The sequence below is a fragment of the Bos javanicus genome, chromosome 9, assembly GCF_032452875.1.
Source record: "Bos javanicus breed banteng chromosome 9, ARS-OSU_banteng_1.0, whole genome shotgun sequence".
Lineage (NCBI taxonomy): Eukaryota > Metazoa > Chordata > Mammalia > Artiodactyla > Bovidae > Bos > Bos javanicus.
This window is the reverse complement of record NC_083876.1, coordinates 101050609-101059162: the sequence shown is the minus strand read 5'-3', so window position 1 is coordinate 101059162 and position 8554 is coordinate 101050609. Positions and strand designations below refer to the sequence as shown.

The 8554-nt window shown below is 56.3% G+C and overlaps 1 protein-coding gene across 1 annotated transcript in view; it reads left to right on the top strand.

Annotated features, from left to right (window-relative positions):
- The first annotated feature begins 2583 nt into the window (after positions 1-2583).
- Positions 2584-8554, top strand: part of PDE10A (phosphodiesterase 10A) — a 582319-nt gene continuing 576348 nt past the window's right edge. Inside the window, exon 1 of the mRNA XM_061428524.1 lies at positions 2584-2663. The gene's annotated coding sequence lies outside the window, so the exon portion shown is untranslated. The remainder of the gene's footprint in view (positions 2664-8554) is intronic.

Here is an 8554-nt window from a genome sequence, read left to right as displayed (position 1 = left end):
GGCAGAGCAGGTTTGGGGTGAGGGTGAAATCAGGAACCCAGTGAGTCCTGATGAGTTTCCTGCACTTTTTAGACACCCGGGTAGAGGTGCGAGTGAGACAGGCAACCCCAACATTTCGGGGAGAGCTCTGAGCTGAATATATGAATGCTGACGCTTCAGGGTTGAGATTGGACTTAAGACCAGGAAGTAGAGTAAGACCACCAAGGAGGTGGATGACAGAGTAGGTAAGGCAGCCACGGGCAGCTCCAGCATCAAGAAAATGGGGAGATGCAGATTCAACCAAGGTGACCCAGAGCGAATGACCAGAAAGGCAGGATGGAAGCCAGGGACAGTGTGTCCACAGGCGGGAAGGGGACCCAAGACTCCGTCCAACATGATGCGCAAGTCAGTTGAGGCTGAGGCTTAAGAACCGACCTCTGCTCTAAGCACTCAGGGTGACCTCTGACCTGTGGCAGAGCTGATTTTGCTAAGTCCCTGAATTAGACCCCCTCAGACCATCCTGTAGGCCTGGATTCAAAAGCCAGTGAGAGGAGAGAAATCAGACAGTGTGGTCAAGGGGAGAGAAATTGGGTGGAGGGATGCAGAACATGTGTCAAGACTTACTTTTTCCCCTTGGGAGACAGACGGGACAGCATGCTTGGGGTGGGACCAACTCAACAGAGGACTTAGGAGGGGGCGCGAAGGGAAGGCGGTTACTCTAGCAGGGAGACGGGCCCGGGTCAGGGCCTGAGCGGGGAGAAGGGAGCCCCCGGAGCGAGCAGCTTCTCCAACAGGCTGGGCCAAACCGGGCTCAGAAGGGTCAGCGGGTCAGCCTCCCTGCTGCTGGGCGTCGGCAGCAGAGACGCCCCGGACCTCTCGGCCACCCTGCTCTCTGAGTCCCATGGCAGCTTTTGCGAGCGTCCATCCAGCGCCCGCAATGAGCAGGGCGCCTGAGAACTCCATCCTGTGGGATCCCGGAGCAGAAGTGGGGTGGGGGGCGGCCCAGGCCGGGGCGCCGCGTCCCACTCCCGGCCGGCGTGGGCCTCGCCAGCCCTCGGTTCCCCGCAGCAGCGCGCAGCCGACGCGAGCCCATCGATCCCCCGCGAGCTGGGCTGGGAGGGTGGGAACCCACCGCTGCGCGGTCCTCCGCAGCCCGCACCCCTGCGCCCTGGGGTTCTGGAGCCGAGAGGGCGCCGGCTTGTGCCACCCAGGGTGCGCAGAGGGAGGTGATGCCCGTGGCCTCGGCCAGTATCCCGCCCCTCCTGGCCGCTCCCCTCGCTGTGGCTACGATCTCGGTCGACCCTGACTGGCCCTGGTTGCCTGCGCGCCCCGGCTCTCCTCGGCTGAGCGTAGTTCGCTCTGCGTTTGGCTTTCCAGCACCGCAGGGGCAGTGACAAGAACCCCAGGGTGGGAGGCCAGGCTCTTGGTCCCTCCAAGGTGGCCGTTGGGGGGTCCACCCACCCGCACCTAGGAGACGGCGCGGGTTCCGCGCGGGAGGAGCGCCCCCCGCGAGGGCGGCATCCCGCGCGCCCAGTGGTCCCCGCGCGCGGGCACGCTTCCATTCACTGCGGCTCGCGGAGCCGAGCGGCCGCCCCAAGACTCAAACCGAATCTATGAATGGGGAAGAGGGAAGCGAAGCAACGTTTATTTCCACTCCCCGCTTCCCCGCCCCCTCCCCTCCTCCCTCCGGGCCGCGCGAGCCAGGCAGGGGCGGGGGCGATGCCTGGTGCGCGGCCAGGAGAGGGGGGGCGCGCTGTGAGTCTGGCCGGAGACAGCACTATTTATAAACTCCGGGGCTCCAGGACAAAGGAGACAGATCGGAGTCCCCCCCTACCCCCCCTCAGCCCCAGCGCCTCCCAGGGCCCCTCCCCAGAGACTTTGATTTCATCCCCCAAGCCCCGGGCGGGCTGGCAGGTGCGGGGGTGGGAGCCGTCTCCGCGGGAGCCGCTTTGCCAAAGGTCCGGCTGCTGACGTCGGAGCGCCAGCTCCTGTCAATGAACGGCAGCGGCAGCCTGGGGACTGGCTGGCAACGAGGCTACAGACGTCATCGCCTCCTGTTGGACGCGGGGGGGTGTCCGAGCCGCAGCTCCGGCTTAAAGGAAAACTCTCCAAGTTCCAGGCAGCCGGGGAGCGCCGTTCCCGACAAGCACATGCTCCCACAGCCCGGTGCGCGCGGGCACACGGGCGGGCACACTCGCGCACTCGCACACACGCACACTCAGACACGCACGCACCCTCGCACCTGTGTTCCCTGTAGGTGTGCGGTCCAAAGTTGCGGCCGCAAGGAGGGTGAGCTGAGATGGACCGGTCTTCCTTGGCGCCTGGAGCGCGCTCGACGAGGCTTTCCTGGAGACCCCCAGAAGGACAAGAGGGCAAGAGGAAAGACCCCCTCCGCTTAGAGTTGTCTCCCCGCTTTTCCGAGATGACCAGCGCGAAATGTGGACTGCCCCAAGCCTTTGGGACGTGCCTGCGGAGCGGAGCCGGAGCGAGTGTTCTTGGAGAGGTCGTGAACTCGGGCCACCCGGGCTCACGGTCAACTTGTTCTGCGCAGTTCTCAATGGAGCCCCGGACCCACCGCCTCCTGGCTCGCCTGCTTCCCACCCCCTCTTTTTTGCTGCTCCTCTCTCTTTTAAATGTGTGAAGTTGAAGTGGAAAGCAGATAGGTGCTTCGTATACTTTGGCGGGTAAGTGGACTCTTGCGTTTACCTATTACTTAACCCTTGGGAGTCTGGAAAAACTACAATCTAACCTTTTCCCTACGTCAAAAAGTTATCATCATTTCCCTCATCCCTTTGGGCAATAAGGAAGTGCGTGCGTGTGTGTGTGTGTGTGTGTGTGTGTGTGTTGTCTGGGGACATGACTTTCTTGAGGAAGGGATGTTGAGGGGAGGTGATTAAAAAAAAGAGACCCAAGTGGGTAAAACCAGGAGCCTGGAGGGGTGGCAGAGGAGGTGAGGGGGTCCGCAGCCAACTCCAGTGCCTCCAGCCTCGCCCGGCCAGCGCTCCCAGCTCCAAGTTCCGGGGAAGGCTGCCCTCCAGCTGCAAAGGGCCACGCTGCGAGCCTGGACCCCAGAGGGCCTCGGGAGTCGGCCCCCCACCCTCCTGGGTCCTGGGTTCTGGAGGGGGACAAGACCCCCTCCCCTCTCTGCCTCTGGGCTCTGCCACAGCTCTCCCAGGCCCACCCGCCACCTCCCCACCTCCCCCAGCCCCTTTTGCAAAAGCCCAGATGATGTCACGGCCGAGGAGGGGGGTCTGCGCCCCTAGCACCCGAAGGCATCACTTTTTTGGCATCCTGCAGCCTCTTCCTTCCTTCCTTCCACCCAGTTCTCCTTGCAGTCCTCTGCAAATACTTCCTTCCCAACGCCACAGACACCCCCACCCCACTGCCCCTCCCCAGGACCTCAGTCCTTCCCAGGCAGGGCCAGGAGTCCTGGTACCATGCACCCACCCACCCACCCCCTCCTACATCAGAAAGAAACCGGCTGAGGGGCCAGGAGCCTCCTCTCCCTGATTTTGTTGGGTCTCTTTTTCCTCTGGGCTTACCCTTCCAGGGGAAGGAAAGAGAGGAAGGAGAGAGGGAGAGGGGAAGAGAGAGAGAGGCAGGGAGAGAGAGACGGAGAGAGAGAGCACACAGCCCCCTAGACGTAGGTCTGCAGGAACCGCACGTAGGATCTCAGTGCCTGTCCGCCGGGTCCCTGCCTCCGGCTGCCTTCCTGATCCTCCGAACAGCCTTCCCTCCTCCGGCAGCCGTCCCCCCAGCCCTCTCCCCGGCTCCCTCCCCTCCAGCTAACCCCACCTTCACTCTCCTCTCCGAGGTTGGGGGGGCGAGGCTGGGGGTGGGGAAAGAGCACCCCAGAGCCCCAGCCCCGGCAGAGATGTCGAAGAAGCGCAAAGCCCTGGAGGGTGGAGGCGAGCCCCAGCTCCCGGAGGAGGAACCCACGGCCTGGTTTGAGGGCGGCCGCGAGGAGCAAGGTAGGGGGAGGGGGTGAGGCACGGGAAGGAGCCGGCCGGGGAGGTTTGGGAGTTGAGAACCTCTGCAGGAATGTTCCAGCCTTCCTCCACAGCAGCTGCCTTGTCGGGGCAACTTGAGTCCACTTTCCCCCCCACCCCACAGATGGGGTTTTGCATGTGTCTCTGGGAAATTGGGGGTGGGCTAGGATGGAACTGATGAGGCCCACACTGAGGACCCACCTTTGCCTGAACTTGGAAACTCTGTGGGGAGGGTGGGGGGTGGAGAGGGGACAGGAGGAGTTTGGGCCCAAGGTTGCTGGCCATTCCCCCCTCCCAGTCCCCCGGCTGCCTGGCCATCACGGCCCTGGGGGTGACAAGCTGCCCCATGGATGTGTGGCTTGTGCTGGCATCCGTGTGCAGGACACCTGCGTCTGCAGGGCGGGGTGCTGGGGTGTCTGGGGCCGCCGAGGGCCCTGGGGAGGGCTGCTGCTTTCTCCCAGGCTGCTTGGTCGGAGGATGCTCAGGGCTGCGTCATGTTGAATCCCGAGCCCCTGCTTAGCCAGACCTCCATGTGCAAGCTCCCCAAGTTGGAGGGGAGGTCTGAGGCCCATCCAGTGCTGGGCTGTGATCTCAAGGGGAGATGCTGGAGGTGCCAGCAGCCGGGGTCTCCTTGGCCTGGAATTAGACCCATGAAAAAGTGAAGGTGGGGAATTTCCTAGGGAAGCCAAAGTAGTACTTGGATATCCGACTGCCACATGAAAGGAACCCAAACAGACACCTTTTATTTCACTGAAAGCAGTCTGAGTCTGGTTAAAGGTAGGCCCAGATGAGCCAGGCAAGCTCTTTTCTGGGCTGTAGGCTAAAATACAAAGGAAATAGGAGCCAGACGCAGGTGTTTGGCTGTCTGTGGAGCTGTGGACGAGGAGGTGAGAGGGCGTGTGGGCAGTGCGAGAGGGCTCCTGGTTGGTGCTGCTCGGGGCAGGGCCGGGCACCCGGGGACTGGGCGTGTGTCTTAAGATGGAGCCCATGGCTCTTCTTCTTTGACGTCATGAGAGACACAAAGTCACCCAAGTCCTGGCTGCTCACAGAGCCTGGATGTGTGTGTCCACTCGGCACCGTGCGTGGTTTGTGTGCGTTCTAAAGCCAAGGTTTAGACCCAGCTCTCCCTGAGCAGTGGGATTTAAGGGAAGCAGATGTGAGCAAAGCTGGCCACTCACCCCAGAAGAGGTTGTAGCTCAGTGTCTGCCTGTGTTTTGACTTTCTTGGCTCAGTTTCCATCTGAGAGCACAAGTCAGTACCTTTCTTCCATTCATGCTGCTGCAAACATGGCATTTGGTAAGACATTCAGCTATTGCAATGACTGGTCGGTATTTTTCCATCTTTGGGGAGAATGACTCTGTATCACCATGGGTGTCTGACAGACTCATCAGTCCCATACTCAGCATTTAGTTTTGGGCTGAGGTTGCTCTCAAAGGTGCACACCATGTTCCCTTGCTTAAGCAACTGGTGAAGCCTATGGAAACTGATGTGATCATCCTGGTAAATAACAACCTGTTTACACTTTTATGCCATTTTTTAAGAATTAGTGAATGCCTGGCTGCTAGTTATGAAAAGCAATAAGAATACTATTTTAACAAACATTTATTGTCCTCTTGGTGGAATTGTGTGGTATTAGAATTTAAAAGCTACATGCTGGAGGTCTTGCACCAACAGTAAGAAAAATCCCACATGCCCGAGTGTGGTAGGACCCGGCCGAGTACATTCTGCAAGCCACAATGGGCAGTAGTAAGTACCTGTATCTGTGGTATTCAGAGGTTATCATAATTTTGAAGTGACTTGCTGTATAGATTGGCTTTGTTCAAACTTGGAAATATCTCATGTTTTTACTGTATCCTTTGCATTGGCATATACAATTGGTACTGGATAATTGCCTATGAATACGTAACTGTAGAAACCATGACATGTGTGAATACTCAGCTATCATAGGAGGATGAATGCATTTACTCGGGAAGTGGTACCCATGTTGCTCACCGAATGTGGTGGCGACCATCTCTACCTTTATGGCAGGCAGTAGGGCTGTGGGTACTTGGACCATAGGAGACGGGAGGCCAGGTGGAAACCGGGGTTCGAGTGACAGGTGGCTTGGCACTCGCACTGAATGTGGTTAGGGTTAGAGGATCTGGGTCTTACCACCTCTCCAACTCAAGGTTGTTGTTTTCCCTCTGAGTCTTCCAGCCAAGCTTGACAACCCGCACACCAAACAGCAGAGGAAGGTGCTTGCCTCCGTTCTGCTGACCTGGAATACCAGGAGGGGTGTCTTCTGAGCTCCGACAACTTGGAAGGCTGATGCGCTTGTTCATTTCAACCATTGAAAGTACTTTATGGCATGGATTAGATTAAGGCAATTGGAAATTAAGTTTCAGAGGGAGCCATTGATTTCAAGACCGTCTGTCAGCAGGTTGGCTCGGTTTAAAGTTTTAAACAGCTGATAAGCAGGCAGGCTGCCTGGAGAGAGTGGAGGGGGAACTTTGAACAGAAGGACAGAAGACCGTTGCTCCTTTCCAAGTCCTGCCATCCTGCGCCCCAGTCAGGAGGGTGGGCCTCCACTCAGGCCCCAGGCAGGGGTTTCCTGTGATGGCCCCTATCTTGTTCCTAGTTTCTCTTCTAGAGATTCCTTATGGGATGAATGAAGATGGTGAATGGGTCGTTGTGAACACACATGGATGGTTCCCTTTTTCTCTCTGACCTATTTGTTCATCTGGAGCGAGTAGCAAGTGAAGTGCCCCATGCTAGTTGGGCTGAGCATTTCTTTGGATGTCCGTTGAAGTCATCTGGGGTGTGTGTGTGTGTGTGTGTGTGTATGTAAAATCGTGACATTGGTCAGAATATGGTTCTCTTGTGGCCCCAACTTCTCTGACCAAAATGTTCAGACTCTATTGATGGGAGGTGTTTGCATAAAATGTTAAACATGTAAAGGTTTTACCTTTACAACTTAGAGGAACTTGGTGTGCAGATCTACACCGCCAGCCACGATTTCTGTTTTGTTTCTACTGTCCTTTGTGGCTTTGAACGTAGACATGAGCGTGTGTTAGAGTTTCATCTGGCCGTGAAGATGATGGGGGCTATATGTCAAACACCATATGGGATGAGGCTATGGTGGAAACACTGAATGATTATGTTTATTGATCTTATCCCTTAAGAAGATACTTCTCTTTTTTTCATTCTCTTCAGATGGTCCCTTTTCAAGGAATTCTTATTTACACAGAAACTCTGATTGAATTACACGATATTATATTAGTTGGGCTTCCCAGGTGGCTCAGTGGTAAAGAAACTGCCTGCCATTCCAGGAACCACAGGAGATGTGGGTTCGATCCCTGGGTTGAGAAGATCTCCTGGAGGAGGAAATGACAACCCTCTCCAGTCTCCTTGCCTGGAGAATCCCATAGACAGAGGAGCCTGGTGGGCTACAGTTCATGGGGTCTCGAAGAGTCGGACACAACTGAGAGACTGAGCGTGCACAAAGCCAGTTAAAGCTGAACATCTAGGTTCTTAACTGACTACATCTACATAACCCCCCAAAGTCAGTTGAAGTGATTTTTTTCCTAACAGATTAATGGATTAATGTGTTTTTTTTTTAAGAACAATTGATTAGATTTTTATTATTTTGAAAGATCTCTTAAAGAGTGGTTTACAGTCATTAATGTTAAAGAGTGGGCAAGACCCTTGGAAGAAACTGATGCTAAAGAAGATCTCACAAGCACACATTCTGCAGAAGCAGAGTTGTTGTACAGGTGCTTAGTTTTTTGATTCTCTCCTCAGTTTCTCTGGCTCCCATCAGAAAGGCCAGGTTGCCCTGCAATGTGCCAAAGATGGTGGCGGGAGGAGGGGAGCTCGGGGGGCAAGAAGGACAGGGATACAGAGGGTGGTGTCCAGGTGGAACCTTCACACGTGGGCCAGAAAGGGAGTCCCGTGTGTCTGAGGAGACTCGCCCATCCCTTGTTCCTGTGTCTGTAGCCTCAGAAGGTTGAACCAGATGACCTGGGGGGTCCAATTTCCAAGACTTTGAATAGGATTGCGTGAAGAAGCAAGTGGGTTAAACCATAACTGGCCTCCAAGCTTAAAGGCTAGCTCACAAAGGAAGTAGATGAACAGCAGTTCTTACTGGCCCGAAAGGCTGGGAAAGGGAAGTCATTTAAAATCTGCACAGTTTGGGCAGGCTGGTGGCTGGCGCAATGCTTTCTTTCCATTCATTCAGAGCCACCAGGCACTCTGGTGGGGTGTGAGCAGAGGGCAGCTTCTCGTCTGCGATTTTGCAGCAGGTCTTCACGGCGTAAGCAGTTCCATCGATGCTCTGGTTTGCCAGCCCCCTCCCATTCCCCACAGACACCCCCCTCTCCCCTTCCCACCAGTGCAGACACATGACTGCAGATAAACAGAGGCGAGAGCCACATGGAGATGCTTCCACGACGGGCCTTAACCCTGCGAGTGGGACCTCGGCTTCTCAGGCAACCCGGAGTTACCTTCACCTTGTTAGCGGGAGGAGAGCTGCGCAACCGTGATGTGAGATGGTTGTTCAGAGCTCTTCAACTTTCTCATTTCTTCTTGATGAACACGGCATAGCAATC